Source organism: Sus scrofa, chromosome 10 (assembly GCF_054392235.1).
Source record: "Sus scrofa isolate SSC_HxYL_T2T_F1_AM1 chromosome 10, Sscrofa_HxYL_maternal_Yorkshire_Landrace_v2.0, whole genome shotgun sequence".
In the NCBI taxonomy this organism is placed as follows: domain Eukaryota; kingdom Metazoa; phylum Chordata; class Mammalia; order Artiodactyla; family Suidae; genus Sus; species Sus scrofa.
In genome coordinates this window covers 49056905-49066319 of record NC_139392.1, presented here as the reverse complement: position 1 = coordinate 49066319, position 9415 = coordinate 49056905, and the positions used below count along the sequence as shown (strand labels likewise).

Sequence of the window (9415 nt, the reverse complement as noted above, 5' to 3'; positions counted from 1 at the left end):
AGATTCATACTGTAACTTTCTTGATTTCTTTGACATGAACCACTTTGTCAAATTTAAAAGATTTACTGAGCATAACCTTCAACAATTTAGACTTTATAGCCATGGGATATGATGACCATATCTTTGACCTTGTCCTTGATACAGGGCAGAGTTTCATTGGTCTATTTACTCAGAGTCCTAACTTTTATATTTACTTGTTGAAAATGAAACGTTCTCTTCTAATTTTCAAGTCCTAGAATTTCTTAACTCTTTCTATATTCTCTCTCATTTTTACTTGCAAACTGACAATTTTTTTTTGTGAGTATGACTAAATTTTATGGAAACTTGTTAAATGCATCTGATAGCAAAGAACTGGCACTGGAAACATTCTATTTTCCCATGTAATCTCCATTTTAAATTACTGCAAGTGACTGTTGTATCAAATGTTTTTACTGTGCCAAGCCTGAATTGCTATCCTTCCAGTTGTCAATAAAACATTACTTGACACTGACTGCCAGGCCCTAAAAAAACTTACAAATTTTATCAAATTTTAAAAAAAATCATACCACCACCTGTACAAATGTCTAAAACATAATGAGTAGAATGAATATGCTACAAGAACAAATCCAAAACATTTTTATTTCTGGCCAATATTATATGTTTTATCTTGGGTGAGCTGTGGGGGGTGTTATTCTCCTGTATCATCATCTTATTCCTTATGAATCAACCACTAATGGGAGCCTTGGGAAAGGAGAAGATAAAAAAGGACATAAAGACACACACAGCCTCTGACCAAAAATGAAATATGTCACATCTGCCCACATTTTATTTGCCATAAGAAATCACATAGTCAAGTCTGACTTCAAAGGGATGAAATATAATCTTCTTTCATGGAGCAAAGACAAAGGAGTTATTTACAACTTATACAATCTATTAAAATTCTTATAGGTGCTATTATAGCTACTTTTCATATATTGTTCTATATGATTTTTGTCCTAAGCCCTAAAAGGCACCCCATAATAAACAATTCCAGTTTAATATTTTCTTCTTCCACCTGTTTAGGGCATCTTTGATCCCCTGGTTTCTCAGGTTAGAAACCAGTAGATTAACATGGGGATCAACACAATGTGTGCAATAAAGGCCAGCTTGTTTTGACTCAGAGAATCATCAGAGCTAGAGTACAAATAGACAAATATTCCTGAGCCCTAAGAGAGGGTCACTGCTGTCAGGTGAAAAGCACAGGTGTGGAAGGCCTTGGACCTACCTTCAACTGATGTGATCTTCAAAATTGTGGCAATGGAGTTCCTGTTGTGGCCCAGCAGCAATAGTATCCATGAGGATGAAGATTCAATCCCTGGCCTTGATCAGTGGCTTAAGGATCTGGCATTGCCATGATCTGTGGTGTAAGCTGCAGACATGATTTGGATCCAGCATTGCTGTGGCTGTGGCATAGGGCAGGGGCTACAGCTCTGATTTAACACCTGGCCTGGGAACTTCTTTATGCCACAGGTGCAGCCCTAAAAAGACAAAAAAAAATGTGGAAATGATATAACCGTAGGATATCATTATAACTAGGAAAGACAAATCTAAAGATCACTGTCAGCACAGAGGTTATAACTTATAAGAAAATGGTATCAGAGCAGGGCAGGATTAGCAGTTGGGGCAGGTTACAAAAGAAATGATTGATGACATTTGGTCCACAGAAATGGAGCTGAAATAAGGCACACCATTGAATGAATGATCCAAAATTCCAATTATACAATGGTGGAGATGGTGTAGGCCATGATGGCTGTGTAGAGGAGAGGACTGCAAATGGCAGCATAGCGATCATAAGCCATGGTGGCCAGGAGGCAGCACTCAGTCAGACCCAGGCTAGAGAAGAAGTATTGCATGGTGCATCCCATAAAGGAGATGAATCTATGCTTCTTGAAGAAATCTGAGAGAATCTTGGGAGCTGTGGGAGAAACATAACAAACATCTAAGGAGGAAATTGTATCAATAAAATATGTGGGTGAGTGCAGGTAAGAGTCTAACCTGGTCAGTGTTGTGAGACCCAGGTTCCAGGACACTGTCATAAGATCAGTGCCTAGAAATATTGAAAATAGGATATTTTCAGCCTCACAAATTCAGAGAATTCTGGTAAGATAAACCTGGTAACTGTAATGCTTCCCTCATCCATTGTCATTGTGCTTCTGAGATCTGAAGGGAGATAATAAAAGAAATCTGTTAATGCAATATTCTTGGGCTATTAAAAGTGGGTGATGTTACCCTGCTCTTCAGCCCTCTAGCTTATATATTTCCCTATAAACAATATAACAAGAAAAAAAGAAACTGCCTATATGCATTTTTATTTCTTTATTTTTAAGAAATCTTTTCATTGAAGTATAACCTACATAAAGAAAAGAACATCCAGAAGTTTCCACTGTGTCTTGGTCAGTTAAGAACCTGACTAGTGTCCATGAGGATGTGAGCTCGATCCCTGACCTTGCTCAGTGGGTTAAAGCATCTGGTATTGCTGAAAGCTGTGGTATAGGTCATAGATGAAGCTCAGATGCAGTGTTGCTGTGGCTGTGGCATAGGCTGGCAAGCACAGCTCTGATTTGACCCCTAGCCTAGGAACCTTGACATGCCACACGTGTAGCCCTAAAAAGAAAAAAAAGTTACATCTAATGGAGATAGGGCCCTTTGTGATTCAGAAAGACACCAATGGCTTCTGGGATGATGATAATGCTGTATTTTCTGATGTTACTTATGGTTACAGAATCATTGTCTCTATACCATTATAGTATATATTTATATTTATTTTCTTATTAAAGTATAGTTGTTTTACAATGCCATGCCAATTTCTGATGTACAGCATGGTGACCCAGTCATATATATATATATATATATATATATATATATATATATATATACTCTCCCTTTCTTATATTATCTTCCATCATGGCCTATCCCAAGAAACTGGATATTGTTCCCTGTTCTGTACAGTAGGACCTTATTTCTTATCCATTCTAAATGTAATAGTTTGTACCGTCTACATTTATGCTGCACATATTTTTGTACATATGTAAGAATGCTACAATAAAAAGTAAAAATAAGAAACATTTTAAATATAAGTTAAGTAACATAAATTCTCCCTTATGTAAAGGCCTATTTTGATACTGAAAATCCTAACAAGATGGGGGCAAGTAGCCCAATTCATCCAAAATGGAACTGTATTCACGCTTGTTACTTTGTATGAACACCTCCGATAATCCACACACTCTAGAGAAGAAAGCATGATTCCTGTAAGAATAAACCATCTCTCTCAGAGCCTAAGGGTAGAGTAAAATCTTCCAACCTAAACAAATGGAACAATGTTATGTTTTCTTATTTCTGGAAAATAATATCACATTCCAGGCACTAAATGAGAATTTTCAGAATTCACTTGTCCATCTTCCTGACTTTAAGTAGACTTAAATTAGTATCATTCCAGATTTTCCAGAAAAAGTATACACATTAGACATGTCTGAGATCAAATAATATCTGAGATGTTGATTTTTTAAATTAAGAAATAGTGTAGGATGCAACTACTGCCTTTGGAATGGGTAAGCAATATGATCCTGCTGTATAGCACTGGGAACTATATCTAGTCACTATGATGGAGCATGATAATGTGAGAAAAAACAATGTATATATGTACATGTGACTGGGTCACCTTGCTGTACAGTAGAAAATTGTAAACCAGCTATAATGAAAAAAAAATAAAAATCATTATTAAAAAAAGAAATAATGTAAGGGATCAGAGACATACCAATAATTGGTGAGTTGCCTCCTGCATCAAGAATCATAAGGTTTATTAATTTCCATTACCTATAAAATTGCAATAGAAAGCTATTATCAATATTTCAAAAGTTAGTGGACACACGCACACAGACAAACAGAGTGTATCTTTTAAAATTTTTTTTTCTGTTGGAGTGGCTTTAGTTAATTGTTTTGTTTCTTTTTTAAAAGAAATTATTACTGAAGTTCTGTTTACTCCTCAGCTCTCATCTATTAGTCCTATTCCATCTCTAATTAGAGATCAGGGGAGAATTTACAAAACTCCTCCCTCACTTCCACACAAGACCCTTTAATCTAATATAATCAGTAGAGTGAGATGAGAAACTATTCACATTTCCTGGCAAATGGGTTCTCATTAGCTCTATTGAAGTAGTAATATGGATAATTCACTATTCCTAAATTTTGCAAGTCATTTTGGTGGGAATGTAATTGGGAATGAGCAAGATGTCAGGGTATAATCTTCCATCTTGTCCAGAACTTTCCAACCAAAGTTGGGTTTAAAAAAAAGGCACAATTTCACTTTAAAAAATTACAAAATAACTTAAAAATGTGATGTCAACATCACTGTGTCATGATATTCCTCTTTTCTATCCCTCCTTTTAACAAATAAGCATCAGTGGCTATCCATGGAGCATGGGCTGTGGAAGCAGAAGCCAGAAAACTGGCCCCAATCCCCCTTGGCTGTGGTCAGGGAAAACCACCCATGGATGAGACAGGCCTTGCAAAAGTCCCATATTGCCAAGGTGGGAATCAGTTCTCCGTTGGATTTCAGTACTCTACTGAAAGAAGTATGCCAGTGCTACCCATCCCATGAAGCAACATAGCACAGTACTGAACTACCTGTCAACAATGTCTCCAAAGGAGCAAAAGGAGAGGGCTGAGTAAGTGCCTGGATAACTCTGCTGCATAGAATTCTGTGGAGAAACATGTTCCTCTCTACAGCACCCAGAGTATTGAAGCTGGAACTCAATGATGGGGAGGGGGGTGGGGGGGATATGGGAAAAGTGTCAGATAAAAATATCAAAGGACATCAAAAGGATGTTTTTTCTGCTGATTGTTTTCATGACTTCAACATGATACCCAAACATGACTTGCTGTGAGAACTTCACCCAAGGATCCCTATACCTGGTCTGCAAGAAATGGAATACCCTGAGTTCTAAACTCACTTGTCCCCCAAATCTGTACCAGCACATTGTGCACATGCTCAAGTGTGGCAGGATAATGGACTCTAGTAAATAATAAACACACTCAGAAAATTGGACCATGTCCTGTAGGCAAGGGAAAACCCAAACCTTGAGCAATATTGCAACAATGTAGAAAACAAAAGAAAGTTTGCCAGCAGCCAACCTCATAAGCAGTAAGAACTAAAAAATACCTATAAGTTTAAGAAATCAATTGCAAGGGGAAGCAAGAGGGTGGAGATGGTGTATTTATACAAGGTTGGAGAAAACTTTACCTATAACCAAGACCAATGAGAAAGTCTCCCACCCAAAAACATAAGTAAAGATGAGAGGTGCCTGCTACTTCACATACAAAAGCAGCAACTCAAAACTCCAAGTAACATGCAGTAAAGTTAGCAATAATCCTCCAGTAACTGGACACAAAGACACAGACTTTTGCAGTCAATCTGATAAAGATATCAAAATAGCTGGTTTGAAGAAACCCAAGAATTACAAGAAAACAGAAACACAATGATATCAGGAAAAAATACATGAGCAAAATGAGAAATTTAACAAAGAAGTAGAAATCATAAAAAAGAATTGAACAGAATTCTGGAGCTGAAGAATTCAATAAATGAAATAAAAAATGAAATTTAGAGGATCTAAAGCAGAATATGCCAAATGGAGGAGAGTATCAGTGAGATACAAAATAGGGGCTTTGAGATGACACATTCGGAAAAGAACAAATAAAAAAACGAAAAAGAACAAAGAAAGCCTACATGATCTATGAGAGACCGTGAAATACAAATATTAAAAGAATGGGGGTTTCCGAAGGAGAAGAGATGGAGAAAAGGGCACAAAGTCTATTTAAACATAAGAGAGCCAAGAATTTCTCAAACCTGGGGAGAGATATGGACATACAAATTCACAAACTGATAGATATAACCTCAAAATAACCTTTTCCATAATATATTGTAATAAAACTGTCAAAAATCAAAGACAAAGAAAGGACACCAAGAGCTGAAAGGAAGAAAAAAGAGTGTAGCCTACAAAGAAATCTTCCTTAAGCTTTCAGAAAATTTCTCAACAGAAACCCTACAAGCCAGGAGGGAGTGGAATGATATATTCAAAGTGTTGGCAGAAAAAAAAATCCAATAAAAAATTATCTATCCTGGAGTTCCCTGGTGGCCTAGTGATTAAGGATTTGATGTTTTCACTGCTGAGGTTCAAGTTCAGTTCCTGGCCCAAGAACTTCTGCAAGCTAGAGACACAGAAAAGAAAGAAAGAAGAAAGGGAAGGAAGGAAGGAAGGAAGAGATCACAGTGGTGAAATGGGTTAAGAATCTGACTGCAGCAGTTCTGCTCATTGCAGAGGAGTGGATTCTATCCCTGGATTAAAGGATCCAGCACTGCCACAGCTGCAAAACCAGTTTTAATGTTTCTTCTTTCCTTTCTAATTTTATTTATTTCAGTCCTCTCCCTTATTTTCTTAATGAATCTATTAAAACTATTTGTCAGTTTTGTTCATCAGTTAAAAAAAAACAGATCCTAGTTTCATCATTCTTTCCTATTGTATTTTCACTCTGTGTTATCTTTTTTCCACCCTGATCCTTACTATTTCCTTTCTTCTATTAATTTTGGACATAGTTTAGTTTTCCATTTCTAGTTCCTTGTGTTATAAATTTATGGTGATTAAAGTACCTTTATTATTTCTTAATGCAGGCATTCTTTTCCGTGAACTTCCCTCTTTGAACGGATTTTTCTTCATTCCATAAGTTTTGATATACTGTTTTTCCATTTCATTTGCCTCAAGATTTATTTAATTTCTGACTTTATTTCTTCCTTGACCTATGGTGTTCAGTTTCATTTCCTCATATTTGTGAGTCTTTCAGCTTTCTTCTTGTATTTGATTTCTAGTTTCATACTTTTATGACTAGAAAATGTACTAGATACAATTTCAATCTTCTTAAATTTATTGACTTGCTTTGTAGCCTATCATATGCTCTATCTTAGAAAATCTTCCATAGGCACTACTAAAGAGTAGATATGTTTCTTTAAACAGATATTATGTAAATGTTGGTTAAGTCCATCTGTTTTAATGTAGCTTAATTCCAATGTTTCATTACTGATATTTTTTCTGGATGATCTATATATTGTTAAAAGTTGGATTTGCAATAGATATTATTCAGTCATAAAAAAGAATGAAATCCTGCCATTTGCAGCAATGTAAATGGACATAGAAAATATTATGGTTAGTGAAATAATTCAGATAGGGAAAGATTTAGCCATTTAGCCACTTTGTTAATCTTTTTCCAACTGCTTTGTAATTCCTTTGTTTCTTTCTTCTTCTCTTGCTCTCTTTCTTCATAATTTCCTGGTTTTGTGTAGTGGTATGCTTATATTCTTCTCTCATTATCTTTTTTGAATCTACTACAGATTTTGGTTTTGTTCAAACCATAATTTTTACATTAAAGATCTTCTATGAATGAGAATAGAGATAACCATGCAAAGTGAAGTAAGTCAGACAGAGAAAGACAGATATCATATGATATCACAATATGAGGGAACCAAAACAATGATACAAATGAACTTATTTACAAAATAGCAACAGAATCACAAACTTAGAAAAGAAAGAAAGAAGAATGAAGGAAAGAAGGAAGGATGGAAGAAAGGAAGGAAATGAAAAAAGAAAGAAAGAAAGAAAGAAAGAAAGAAAGAAAGAAAGAAAGAAAGAAAGAAAGAAAGAAAGAAAAAGGAAGAAAGAAAAAGAAAAGAAAGAAAGAAAAGGAAGGAAGGAAGAACTCACCTGTGGTTACCAAAGTTGAACAGCAGGGGATGGAGGGTGGGGGGATGAATTGGGAGCTTAAGATTGGCATATACACACCATTGTATATAGAATGGATGGTCATTGGGAACCTACTGTATATCAAAGAGAAATCTACTCAACAACCTATAATAACCTAGTATATATGTGTAACTGAATCACTTTAGCATACAGCAGACACATTTTAAATCTACTACTTTAACTAAAAAAAAAAGAAATGACAGAAGTGGTTTTAGACAAAAGTTAAATATCTTTGGTACCATAAGCTATCACTACCACTGCATATAGACATATTTCTGTGCTTTCTAATCTTGTTTCAACTCAGTCCTATTGCCACAGATCCTAATGATGGTATGGAGGAAAGACAAATGTATGACCGATATGAGAAGCTTGTAAACAAAGTTTTTGGTAAAAATTTAAAAAGAAAAAAAATACATATCAACCTACTGCAGTGTATTTCAATCCTGACTTGAGAAATAAAAACTGTAAAAATATTTTGTGACAAATAGGAGAGGATGTTTGAACATTGGACATTTAATGATACTAAAGAATTATTATTTTGCTGATGAGAAAATGACATTAAGATTATATATTTTTGGAAAGTTTTTGTCCTTTAAAGAAGCATATTGAAATTTGCAGATAAAACTTTATGACATCTAGGATTTGCTTCAAACTAATCTGTGAAAGTGGGAGAAAGTGGGTAGGAGTACAGATGATGTAAGACTAGCTAAGAGCTGATAATTGTTTAAACTGGATAATGGATACAAAGGAGGTTATTATAATATTCTACTTTTCAGTGCTTAAATTTTTGCATAATAAAAGGGTTTTTTTTTTAAAAAAACGAGAGAGAGACACACACAAAGAAAAAAAAGAGCACAAATGTTGATAAGGATATGAAGGCAGGCAGCTACAGCTCTGATTAGACCCCTAGCCTGGGAACCTCCATATGCCATGGGAGCAGCCCTAGAAAAGGCAAAAAGACCAAAAAAAAAAAAAAAGGATATGAAGTTAAAAGTCTTACACAGTTAGTAAGCATATAAATCAGTTTAGGTACTACAGCTAATCCAATTACATAATGTCCAATCCAATACATAATCTCCAATTATGAAGATTCCTCAAATAATTAAAAATAGATTTACCACATGGTCCATCATTTCTACTATGGGTATGTATCCAATCCAAATAAAATGGGTTATTGAACAGAAACACACTTCCATGTTTATTGTAGCATTAATCACAAAGCCAAGATTTGGAAACAACCCAAGTGCTCATCAGTAGATAAACGACTTCAGGATAAATATACAGTATAATGTTATTCAGCCTTGTTAGTGAAGGCAATCTTGTCATTTGTGGTGATATGGATGAAACCTGGGGGAAATGTGCTAAGTGAGATAAGCCAGACTTAGAAAGAAAAGTACTATATAATGTCACTAATATGTGAAATTTAAAAGAGTTGAACTCATAGGAACAGAAAGCAGAATGATGGTAGGATGAAAATAAACAACCTAAATGTCCATCGACAGAGGAGTGGATCAAGAAGATGTGGTACATATACACAATGGAATATTACTTAGACATTAAAAAGAACGAAATACCGGCATTTTTTGCAACATGGATGGACCTAGAAACTA

General features: G+C 35.2%; 1 pseudogene; it reads right to left on the bottom strand.

The window, feature by feature from the left end:
• Positions 1-981: 981 nt before the first annotated feature.
• Positions 982-2164, bottom strand: LOC146399376 (olfactory receptor 5AN6-like; annotated as a pseudogene).
• Positions 2165-9415: the final 7251 nt, after the last annotated feature.